At 34.2% G+C, this 13,339-nt stretch overlaps 1 protein-coding gene and 2 long non-coding RNA genes across 3 annotated transcripts in view; 1 reads left to right on the top strand and 2 right to left on the bottom strand.

Annotated features, from left to right (window-relative positions):
• Nucleotides 1–13,339, top strand: part of LOC119083231 (zinc finger protein 271-like) — a 700,255-nt gene that overhangs the window by 250,239 nt on the left and 436,677 nt on the right. The gene's annotated exons all lie outside the window — the stretch shown is intronic.
• On the bottom strand, nucleotides 3,265–12,082 carry LOC119083307. Its single transcript, XR_005088837.1, has 3 exons — nucleotides 12,073–12,082; nucleotides 11,316–11,320; nucleotides 3,265–3,330 (listed from the first exon to the last, which is right to left on the bottom strand). It is a non-coding gene; the product is annotated as an uncharacterized LOC119083307 (long non-coding RNA).
• Nucleotides 3,766–4,948, bottom strand: LOC119083300. Its single transcript, XR_005088831.1, has 5 exons — nucleotides 4,756–4,948; nucleotides 4,467–4,695; nucleotides 4,271–4,393; nucleotides 4,012–4,211; nucleotides 3,766–3,913 (listed from the first exon to the last, which is right to left on the bottom strand). It is a non-coding gene; the product is annotated as an uncharacterized LOC119083300 (long non-coding RNA).

The raw sequence follows: 13,339 nt of genomic DNA, 5'->3' as shown, positions 1-13,339 counted from the left end.
TGATTGCAAGAAATAAGGATATGCTATCTATTATTCTGTTTGATTGCCGTTTTGTCAAATTTAATCAGAGTAGATGCGAAGTTTTACGAATGTGGAACGATGAGAGGACTCTTTCACTTTGGTAAAAAATTAAAAAAAAACCGATAGATATTCTTCTCGATTTTTTTTCGACGATTCAGAAAGCGACAAAAGTGAAGAATTGACGAAACGTCTCTAAGTTACATTTCGTAGAAGGATGAATTCCCTAGGAACGAACAAAACGCCTCTCGTTAAGTTTTGTAAAAGGATGAATTCAAGGCGAACTTGCCTGCGAATAGTGTTTGCGGAGGCTATTAGCAGGCGCCTTCCAATAGCATTTTCTCATTTACACAGGCTATTGGCAGGCGCCTGCCAATAGCATTTTTCCTTTTACAAAGGTGAAATGGCCTGCCAATAGCATCTACGGCTCGAGCTTCCATACTTGGCAAAATAAAAAGTTCCAAACACGGACGTAATCTACCAAAAAAAGGAAAAGAAATGGAGAATGCATTTCGTGGGTGTTGTTCCTCGCGAAATTGCAGTTTCCAGCTTTTTTCCAAACCCACAATGCTTTTCAAAACAAAGGCTTCCGAAGTATCGCCGAGGGGACCATTCTCCAACTATTTTCTCGCCTGAATTATGAAAAATTGTTTTCTATGTGAAAATATCGTATAGAAGATGTCTCAGATGTACGTGATCAAAGACTAAGGAGTTCCACAAAGATGTTATAGTCTTTAACTTTGGGGGGCAGAGACTAGGTACAAATATTTCATTACAACAAACTACTATGGTAATGGTAAGCATTGTGTGTAAGTTACGTAGTGAGAAAATAAAAATTCACTTGCTTACGAGCCGAACTGTACCACCTGAGCAAAAGAAAATGATTAATTTTGCTTCACATTCGATAAGTGCCTCTAACCATTTCCTTATTTACCTCCGAGCCGCAGGAGAGTACTCTCCTGAATTTAATCACTTGTTTCGAATGGGACTATGAAATGTGGGGCAAAAAACCGTAAAATATTCGGTTTGACTCTTAGGAATACATAATTCGTAGAATATACAGGTAACAACCGTCGATTAGTTTCTGAGGTGCATTATGAAATTACTTCATTAATTTTCAGCAAATAAACACCATTCACGCTTCACGTAATACGGCGTAAACAAAAGCCTTGTAATGATTACATTGGACAAACAGCAATGGTATTTGCGACGATGTGTCTTGTTGATTTGCTGTTAGTCCAAAAATATTTTTATCTATCATCATTTATCGCACGGCATAGAATCCATTCCCTCGAAATACAAATAAAAAGACGAAAATATCCAAAATGATTAACGATCCCAATTCCCAGATGTTTTCTTACAGTTACACGAGCAAAAAAAAATTAAAGAAATTTTTCTTAAGAAAATTCGGTTTCCCCTACCAAGGGAGAATAATCAATAAATTGACAGATGTGGCTGCTGTTACAGATGAACATTAAAGGAAAAAAAACACCAAACTTTTATTCGAACACACGTCTTTTCAACTTGTGAAAAGAAAAGAATGAAAAAATAACAGAAACTCAAAAAATAGTTAACTTGAAAAATAATACCACAATGCACGCTTTGGTATACACTAACCGCCATTACAAAAGGATAATGAGGGTAATGTATTTGGATTAAGTAAAATTGTTGGTCGTTATCTGTTCCCCATTTCTGGAGCGCTACAAACGAAAATGTTTTTTTTTTCTTCTTCTCTCGTTGTTATTATACTCCTTGGTATCGACGAGTATTCGGAATATAAATTTTACCTACACACACCGTCTATTACTATAATACAAAGTCCAACAAAGTGGAATGTAAGCAGAGATCAACCTTTTTCGAGACGATAACCGTACCCTCGATGCCATTTAAAATTTATCTTCCAAAATTTTCTATTTATACCTTTTCTATATGATATTGATACAGTGGGACGAAGAAAAACATAAATCGCCACACACCGAAAATTTATATATTTTCTTATTGGCAGAATTTTCTTTTTACTTTTTTTTTCTCGTCGAGAATATAGATTAAGATATGTCTTTATGGGTTCATCTATGTCAGATGGTCAATTGGATATGAGATTTTCTTTACGGGCCGTTAGCTTCGATAAGCAGTTTAAAAAAAACTTTGTACGTTTGACTGTAAGCAATACTCTCTCTAGCAAACTAACTACTTTTATTAAGGTGGTGAAAGTGTCAAGTAGCCTTTGGATTTTGGAATTTGCACGTAAGTTACAGCATAGTCAGTCAAAAAGTTGAATAGTGTTTGTAGAATACGAAGAAATAAGATGTGAATTTGACACAGGGAGCTGAGAATTCGTTTGCTAGAGAGAGTATTGCTGTAAGCTTACAGACTTTGTTTAGAAACGATGCGAAAGAATGAAATGTAAGAAGAATGAAGAAGAAAAAAACGAAAATGAGCATGTGGACGACGAGATTTCTTTTTTATGGTCATATCCTTAGGGCTGCATTATGATATGAAAATTTATATAGAGAGAATTTATATATAGGACATGGTAGTAAAAGCGAGTCGGTAGCGGAAAACTATAATATAACGAAGGTAAAGCACAAAAGGATGTATTCATATGGGTTATCTATAAAAAAAAATGGGGAAAGGATAATATTAAATCTGCCACATAGAGGAATTTAAAAGGATTTAATATTTAAATGGATTTTTTTCTCCTATCTTTAATGACTTATGATTTAGTAGAAAATGCGATTAAACTCAGATTTTAACTTAAAAGTTTTTATTTCAAAGTTTCTCCATCATGAATCGATAGAATTAAAATTGGTAGAGAGAACAAATGTTTACTATACCTTACAATCGAAAATTTTCACAAGTTCATTCACTTTAGTTTAGATGATGACTCCACCTTTATGGGTATATCTACTGATGCAGATTTTACATATCTATTTATATCTAAATTCTTTTCATCCGTGCGGCGTGAAAAACCTTATTTTACATACAAATACGGTGAGAAGATTGCTTTTGTTGACGCTCTCTCTGATGATATTCAAGGGATTTTTTGTCTAAGTTCTGGTTTTTCCCACTAGTTTTTTTCTCTTTGCTTTGAAACTGTCAATTTGTTTTAATTTTTAAAAATGGTGAGATGTATTTGGTTCGTAGATAAAATGTGTTACACGGATGTAAGATTTGTGTGTTCACCTCTCTTCGCTCTAGCCGCAAACTTTCGCTCTTGTTAGAATTTCCAAATTTCTTCATTTAGGTCCCTTATTTGACGTTTCAAAAATAAACCGCTCCTGGCCTGGTTTATTTTCCTCTGCCGTGATTTCACTTCGTTCTGGTTACAGCTCCCTAAAATCTACCGTCTGCGTATACAACTTTTCAAGCAGAGTGTCTAAATTACGAGAAAAATTCCCAAGACATGGAACACAATAGTACTTTACATCATGACGGGGGATTAAAAATGAAAAGTAAAGTTTTCGTGTGAATTATGTCTACACACGAAAACGAGACTTTTAATAGTTAAACCGAGTTGTGTAATGTACTATTACATACTGAGAGCGACGAAAGTAGTGTTTTAAACATGAAAAGTACGATTTTTGACACATGTAGCATGTAAATAACCATTACTTTAACGCTCATTATAAACACTGTCAAATACACCAAATCTTTGGAATTGAGCGACTGTATTCCAAATCGCTTCTGGTAAAATGATTGCAGAGTTTCACCAACAAGTGCAACAGAAGACTTTGAAAAAAATTCTAAAAGTTACGGAAACAGTTGCATTGTATTTCTGTCAAAAAGTTTAAATGGGAACAGTTCTAAGGTATTTTGTTCGCTGTTAGCTCTACATAGATGAAAAGTCGTGAGAAGTGCTGCTTCAGAAAGGTGAGAAGAGAGAAGGTATGCCAACCTGAATGAATAAGAAAAATATTGGATACAATAGAGCGGTTCGAATCTTACTCAAACAAAAATAAAACTTTCTCGCTTTTCCCAATGAAATGTTCTTACCATAGAATTGCGTCAGCAGCAGCTCGGGTAAAAAGCGAAGCGTTTTATTAGCAGCACATTTTTCTCTTCTCTTAAAACAAGTCGCGTTCTAAAGAGCTGCGTAAAAATCTGTCGAAGCTCGGTGGCAAGCTTGACTCACGAACGAAACGTGGAACACTGCTAGCACGAGTCGCATTCCGAACTCTTTCCCTTGATGCATTCTACCAAGAAAATCAATTGAAATAGTATCATTTTACCACAAATACCACCGTAGTCATACATAGGAGCTGAAGTCAAAGTTGTCCACCTCCAATGCAACACACTTTGAACGGGCACAATTCCTGAATCGATTAACTTCTTTCCTTGCCAAAATCTCCGTTAGAGTCGGTAGCTTGGGATTTATCTAACGCAATTTAATATTCACAAAAAAGTCGATTATTCCAAAGTTATTAAATTTGTTTAAACTCATAACTCACATATCTGTATGAGTAGACTGGCAGATTATATAAAGAGCTGGATGTGTATGGACTGTAACTAGAAGGAAGGGGGATGTATGGATTGTACGACCAGTACGGCTTCTAATTTAAAAATTATTATTTCATTAAGGAAATTCACACTTCACACTCGAACTAATTTGTCAACACTTGCATAGTATCTTCCAGCACTGTAGGGTCTTTCGTCTGATGATCGGTTGGACTTGGTAGGCTGTAAATGATTTCATAAAAATTTGAAATCATAATTCATGAAATGAGTGACTTGTCCTACCGGATAATACGACGAAAATATCCGTGAATTGTAATACGATGGACGGTGAAATTCGAATTCATAAACCATTTTGATTGTTATAAAATTTTCTTTTTTGCACAAAATATAATCAAAATTGAACTATATCCTACACTTCGAACGATTTACATAAAACTGAAAGGTATATTTTGAGATAATCAAAAATAAACATTTACTGTGGATTGAGAGGTGAAAAACTATTTTGAATAATAGTTAATTATGTCTTTCAGTTTTCAAGGCAATTTTCCGACGCATATAACACATTGGCGTTTGCGAGCATATTACGTTGTCGCTTAGAATTTGATGCCAACTTTTCAAAACATTCAATTTTTGTGTAAGGTATTTGACCGAGAGTTGGAGTTATCGAAATATTTTCAGTTTAGAAGTCTGATTGCTTACGAAAGACGAGCAAATATCAGTTTTATATCGAAGATTGATCCTTTGGCATCGTAATTAATACATTTTAAATGAGTGTTTGGATTGAAATTGAATGTTTTCAGAATGGTCATTGTTATGGTGGTCGTCGTTATTTCATATAAAATAGCAGAACCGATAGTTGGTTGTTTTAGAAACGCCATAACACAATTCACGGCTCATAAAAAGATTATTTTCTTTGTATGCAAATTTACACAAGCAACTCACCGTCAGGTTTTCGCTACTGCAACTCCCGGTCAAATACCTTATTTAGTTATTATACCAGACCTATTTCAATATTCGAATGTTCAGACTGTTACGGTGAGAAAATGTCTATGACCCAAAATTACCACCTCAACGGCCAAGCATTCCGTACAGATGCAAAACGTCTGTATACAAGCACAGATTACACTGCAAAAGTAACAACATTTTTGGCTTTCCTCATGAAAACGTGATAAAAACTAGATAGTGATGGAATTGTATCGATGTCAATCAGTTTTAATAGTTATTTGTTTACCGAGGGGAGAAAATAGAAAATTCAAACAAAAGTGATATTTGCGTTGCTGCTGTGGACGGTAGATGTTAGGCAATTTCGCGAATTGTAGCCCGACCGAATAGCTTGCCAAATATTGCTGAAGCGACGCTATCAGTAGATAGCAAAATTGCATTGTTACTTCCAACCATATAACAACACTTTTATTTTCCTCAATAATTTTCTAATATTGTAAGTCTAGCGATGATCTCACCGAAAAATCAAAGTCAAAGTCATGCCAACCTCACATTCACTTCAACTTGGTAACATATACTTATGTAATATTCTACATTATATAGAATCTAGCAAAAAAAAACAAATTGTAATTTTCAAGTGGTTGAATTTGAAACGTTTATGTGAGAATAAATTCGTGTATTTTCGTCTGAAAGTGGAAATGTTCATTGAAAAATACAATTAATCGATGGTAAAATTTTCAAATAATCGATACAATATCGATTAAATGTTTTATCGATAGTCGATAAATATCGACTGATAATATATATTATGCACCTGTTGACAAGATTGGTATTTTGACGTGTAGGACATTATTGCCCTAGCCGAAGGCGTGGGTCATAATGCCTACACGTCAAAATAACAGTCTGGCAATAGGTGCATATCATATTTTATCTGTCGAGAACAGATATATCGAGATAAACAAAAACTCCCTAGAGGGATAAGCTCGAGATTATCGTTCTAGACAGATAATTATATTTACCGATTAACATTCGATATTCAATATTCACCGATTGTTATTCGATATTCACCGATTGTTATTCGATATTTACCGATTCGAAAATATCGATAATCGATTCTAAGGATATAATCGATATTTTATCAATCGAATCACGCCTATCTGCAGTGATGACAGTCGTACGACTTTCAGATTTTCTTCATGATTTTAGTTTTTCATCGTTAGTTTTGGTTTATGAATCAATCAAAAAATGTCTAGCCACAAATCAATTATGTAGAACGAACCTGTTTATGTGAACGAAATCATTCAATTGTACAATGTAAAATTTAAATGTTTATTCTGAAAGATTAAATGGTTTATTACCAGCTGCTGTTAATTTCGATAATATCGTAGGCAACATTACTAAAGGTCATATCTCTAATATCTCAGAAACTACTGAACCGATTTTTATCACCTTTTTTTTCCTGAGAATATGATGAAAAATGCCTTTCATATTCAGGGAAAAAAAGGTTTTCAAAATCGGTTCAGTAGTTCCTGAGATATCGGAGATATGCCTCTTAGTGATGTTGCCATCGAATTTCCATCGATGTTGCCATCGTTGAAGTCATCAAATGTTAGAAATTTACGCAACTTGATGGGTTGGCATACAAAATTACTGTTTTTCTCTTCTTTTTTCTTGCAAAAAACAGCTAAAAATTGAAAATAAAGATACCAGGGTCTCGTCTTTTGACAAAAAAAAAGTGAAACCGAAAATATTTTTCACTTTTCACCTGAAACATGATGTGATTTGCGCTATTTTCCACCCAACACTTCCAAATTCCACATAAGGTCTTAAGTTTGCAACGCTAGAATTAATGTCTTATTGTTCACTCAGCTCATCCCGTTCACTCAAATTTCAATGAATTGTGTTTTGATGACTTTGACCCTGGAACCTACTTGAGTAGTAAAGGAATACCTCTAAATAAATTCCTAAGAATCGGCGAAAAAATAGTTCAAACTCAAATTCATCTGTTATCGATAAAGAAGACAAAAATAATGACAAGCTCTGGGTAATATGGTCTTTTATATAGTAAAACGCATGTTAAAAAAAATTGAAGTACAAGATTTGAAATCAACCAATTAACTGTGAATGACGGCTGGGACGCCGTAATTTTACTTTGATTGGGCAGTGTTCAGTTCCTTACAATTCAGTCGGTGAAATGTGAAGAAAACGAAAAAATACCAAAAATGTGTTACCAATCAGTAAACAAAAATTTTTGACAATTTTCTGTTGTGAAGATACAGTGGCACATAAATCTGAAATTATTTTGGTCGTTAATTTAAAAACAGATTTGTTAATGGAAATGCTCTTATTTGAATGTGCACGTTTCTGGTTATAAATTAGTGATAAAGTCACCACTATTCAGGACCTTCAAAATGGCTTTAGTTAAAGCTGATTGGCATAGTCTATTTAAATGCAGAACTGAAATGACATCGCGGGTAATTTTTTATTATTTTTAAGCAACGTTCAGAAGAATTTAACCAAAACATAACTATGGATTTACCTTACTTAGAGATCTATACTGACGACCAATTCCCATTCATGCCTAAACGCCTCGCTACGATAAACATCGACAAACATAAATACTTTTAGATTAAAATTCAAAAATTCCATTATTTCCATATTTTGACACGGGATCAGTCTGGGATTTGAAAACCATTTAAGTCACAAACTTTTTTTTTTGCGAATGTTAAACATTTCGTATATACATTTGCACACACCCTCCCTCTGGTTAACCATAAATTTTACGCATAAAAATATACTTTTTCTGTTTATATTAGCGCGCACACACAGCACGTTATGCTTTTGTTTATCCTTATTGAAATAAGGATGAGCAAAGGAAACACGGTTACAAAACTTTCTACCAAAAGAGAGGAAAAAAAAAACTTTTTTTTCCTGTAAGAAGTTTTTATGTTTGTTTTTAACTTATATCTCTGTTGAGTAATGTTTTGCTTATGTTTATGAATGCAAGTTTTATGGTGGATTTGCATAAAATAATATTCGTTACCTTAAAATATATAAGTAATGCCGTTAAAATGAGCTTTATATGTATTTTAGCAGCAGGGTAATAAGATATAAAATGTCTCTGTAGAATGAAAAATCTCGAAACAAAATTTTTTTCAAGAAAAAACTTATTTTCGGTTGAAGATGAAGGATTCTGGTATAAGTCCTCGTTGGGGAGAGTGATATTGAAATTTTCATTTTTTCCTTATACTTTATGATGATAAAAGTCACCGTCATATCTTTGATGATTTAATGACGTATACTAAAGGACGCATAAACTTTAAGTGATATAAATTTTTATGGCTCATTCGGCCAATAAATTTTTACAATTCACCATCGCGTCGAATTATTATAATCTTTATGCATAAAGCCTTAATGTCAGAGTAAGCTTATCATAATAAAGAGTGAAAGTTGGGCTTAAAACCATTCAACCGGTGGAAATTTTAATGGAAAATTACTGAACGAAAACAAATTAAATCGAAGACAAGAGGAAGAAAACTGTCGAATTGAAAGCTCTAGTTTATTACACATGGTTTTTTACAATGACTTTCAAAAATGAATACAAAAATGTGAAAAGAAAGAAGAGCCAATTATCACATGGTACATGGAACCGTCTTCACGCCTTCACTAAGTACAAATATTTTTTTTTTAGAATAATAAGATGAGCACATTGTGTTCAGTAAAATCACAAAGACACGGCACAAATGCCATTGTCGTTGGTAATTTATGTTTTATTGACATGAAGATAATCACCACACCTGATAACACGTTCATGTTCGTGAAATGTTGAACAAAATTCAATTGAATTTTTACTTTGACAGAGAATTGACCTTTCTAAATATTTTTACAATTTTCTTAGCTCTATAATCGTGAAAACAGGCAACAGACAAACAGACACGTCGTAGAGTGATTCCCTTGTAAAATATCACGGAACTGCAAGTGATATTTTACAATTCGTTGTTGCCATTATTCGGAAACAGGGGCGAACGACAGTGAAATTGTAATCGTTATCCAATATAAGGTATAGAAATGATTGAAAGTACGTTACACGTTTCTTAACTATACTGTCAGCCGATAAGTTGAAGTCAGGTATAAATCCTAATTTAACAAAAGTTATATGTCAGTTTTTGTCAGTGCGAATGAACGTTACAACAGAACCATTTTCTTGGGTCTCCAGTAAGTACAGTGAAATTATTTTATTCAGTTTACAATAGTATGTTGTGTTACAAGTATTGTAATGTTGATTTTTTCAGCACTAGATCCAAGTTTTCCTTACGAGCAGAGCGAGTAAGGAAAATTGGGTCGTGTGCTGAAAAAATCTCATTACAATACGTGTAACACATCATGCTTTGTGCCAACCGAGAATTGAAATAGACAAGAGCACAAAAAATCATAATTTTCATTGTAAACAATCACTATTCAAATTTGATCGATCACATTGCTTTGCATTCAAACGAATGCTGTAACAACTCATACAAATTCCATATCAACACTGCTTTGAGTGTTGTAATATCACATCAAACGGATGTTGAAATAAGTCACTTTACAACACTAAAATAAGTGCTGAAAAGAGTCGTATTTCAATTCTCGGTGGCACAAATATCATCTGCTACCGACAAAAATAAGCAACTTTCATTGCCTTATATCTTCTTATATAGCACACTAGAGCCAGCAATATTTTAAACTTAAACAAAAGCTGCAGTAGATTTAATTATTAGGGCAATACGGTATGTATTTCATTTTTACTTTATCTGACAGAAATCCAACTAAGGCGATAAAATTTCCAATCAAGGTTGGTCTCTCGATATGTGACGATCATTTCTTCACATCTCTGTCACATACGGCTATTCATCTGCTATCGATAACGACAACAAAAGTAATGACAAGCTCTGGATAATATGGTCCTTTTATATAGTAAAATGCATGCTAAAAAAATTGAAGTACAAGATTTCAAATCAAGAGATTAAAAATACTTTGATCGATGGAAGTAATAGACCCGATAATAATACTGGTCATATGCTTGCAAACCGAAAATGCTATACTCTACCAACTCTTTGCGCGGGCTTTAGATGGAGATAAGAATTTCCATTTCCAGGTTGAAACAGACGAGAGAAGGGTTTTTCAAAGGTGGCTTTTATTTACATTCTTTCTCAACGAAAAATAATGCATAGACGAGAGACTTTAAGTTGCTCGTTGACTTCGCTCTGTGTACGAAGCACTTACATTTAGAACAATCTGACAATGTAATATGTGTAAGACAAGTGCCACGTTCTGTTTAGTATTTTAATGGAGCACTTAATCTGTTTAAATGAAGCTGCCTTAAGGTAAACGCTAAATCAACTTATACCATTGCTATCACTGAGTATGTGTGTGTAGTGTAGTCTAGTGGGTACTTGACTTTCATTTGAAATAATTGACTATCTTACGCAGTGTTATTATTAGTCATCTAAAAGCATTATACTGAATATGTGGGGGCCTCTTATGTCGAATTTGAACATTTAATTTAGTTAATGTTCTATTCGGAAAATAAACATGGTTTTATGTGCACAATTTCACATTTTCTGAAGCTCTACACGAGTGCTTACAATGGTACACGTATGTTGTAGGCAAGTTAAAATGCATTTCGTGTTTCAAATCAAAACCCGAAAAAGGAAAACGTTTTTGTGTATAACACTGTGTATGATAAGTGGAAAGCGACGAGTCTGAATATATTTTCCTTGTTTGACTTGATTATACGGCATATCATTTGGGAAATGGAATTCATAAATGAAATTCTAGATATCAAATCCGTGTAAATCGTTTGTAAAGTTTTATTGCACAGAAAGTGTGGCTTTTCTTCCGAATGCGACGAACATACACACATATGCTTCGTGTGGTGTACGTACATTGTACATATATAAACTAGTGCTTATATTCCCCGCGAGACTAATTAAGCATGAACATTGAGCACACAACTTATTTCATTTAATTCGGGCTGTTTGAATTAATGTTTAGCTGTTTGTCACATGAATATTGTGAGAAGCTTTAACGTATAGAATTGCTTGAAATTAAATACATTTTTTCGTACAACGATCATCATGTCCGCACGTTAGTAAGCGGGCGTGACGCAAGTTCTCTACTATAAAATAATCCAAGAACATTTTTAGTGACTAAGGAACATATTACAGCAACTTTCTGACTTCTCCCTTTGGGCCCAACGACCTCCAAACTTAGATATTTAGAATCCACAATGTGGATTCCACATGAGTTAAATAAACATTGACTGTGATGTAGTCAAGCGGAATTCTGAAAGAATCATACCTATTGAATTGGATGAGCTTTCGAAGAAAAAACCTTGCGGCTTTCGACACTCTTAGGGATTATAATGTTCAAAGATTGACAGCATTAGATGACAACCCTCGGTGAATTCGAAACAGTGGCACTTTTCGTGATTGTACAGAAGCTCTCGGATGAAAAAGATTGCTACGTAAAGCAGATTAGACAAAGCTAATTTCGTCAACTTTTATCAGAACTATCGAGTTTGATGGAAATGGGCCCCATCAATAGAACACAGGGACTAACCTAAGGAACATCGTGGGTGGGAATTTTCCCACCAGCGCCTTTTGAATTCCCATCCACGAATTCAATTTTGTCCACACTATAAATTTTTACGAAAATGTAAAAAGTATTTTGATTTTATTCCAAGTTTTCGATTAGTTTTAGTTTAGTTTTCGTTTAGTTCGTGACAAGTTGGTTTAAGCGTAACAATCAGGAGGTCGACAGATCCGTACCACTTAAATTCCAAGTCGTTGATTGATGATTTGATTAAGAATTAAGAGGCTGACAGCCTCACCATTCCTGTGTACAAGACTGTCGACCATTCGCCGACTCTAGACAACACGATATTAAAGTTAATATCAGTTAGAAATTACAAAAATCGACAGTGGCAGCGAAACCATGTCCTTAGCATTGACAAGAAAATTAACCATCTGAACAAATTGATCAAAGCTCAATTTAAATTCTTCAATAAGGAAAGATGGAACGACAGACTTTCACAGTTGAAAAAATACTCTAACCAACTGTGGAAGATAACTAGGCTGGTTAGCAATTGCAAAAGCAGTCTTCATTCCTTAAGGATACATCAGGTGCTAGACCAATTAGCCTGCCAAACTCCATCAGCTAAATCTTTGAAAAAATTATTTTGAATCGATTACGGCTGTTTATTAAAACCAACAACATCTTTGTTTGTTGCTCGGTTTTCGAGCTATGGTCATTCGACAAATCATCAACTTTTCAGGGTAGCTAATCATATCCAACAAGCTGTAAATAAGAAAAACTCTACAGGATTGTTCACATTTGACATAGATAAGGCCTCTGATAGTGCATGGCATAAGAGTCTAATACACAAAATGTTCCTTCGAAAGTTTCCTTTCTATCTTATTAAAATTGTTCAATCATTTCCACAAAAACGTTATTTCTAACAAATTGTCAGAAATCTAGGATATCTAGCTCACATCCTAGCAGCAGTCCCACAAGGAAGCGTGCTGAGTCCTACCCTTTATTACATATTCACTTCAGATTTGATTGTAACGTAAGTCATAGTGAAAAAACGTTTTTCGCAGATGATAACTGCATATATGTTTTGCCAAATGGCAAAATTATCAATTGCATGCCATAGGTTTGTTCCAAGGCCATATGAATTGTCAAATTTCATCCATAGAACCATAACCTTAATAATATCTCTGTGTAAATCGCGTAGGCGACGTTGCTCGATTTGTATGAAATACCACGTAAGCGACGTTGCTATGGATGAAATTGTCGTTGTTCTGGTTGTCAAAGTTCGTGTTTACAGTTACTTGGAACAAACCTATTGGTAAGATCTCAAATTATTCTGCAAAATACGAAA

Source organism: Bradysia coprophila, unplaced genomic scaffold (genome assembly GCF_014529535.1).
Source record: "Bradysia coprophila strain Holo2 unplaced genomic scaffold, BU_Bcop_v1 contig_583, whole genome shotgun sequence".
In the NCBI taxonomy this organism is placed as follows: domain Eukaryota; kingdom Metazoa; phylum Arthropoda; class Insecta; order Diptera; family Sciaridae; genus Bradysia; species Bradysia coprophila.
Note: the sequence above shows the minus strand (reverse complement) of the source record. Positions and strands in the feature narration are given on the sequence as shown.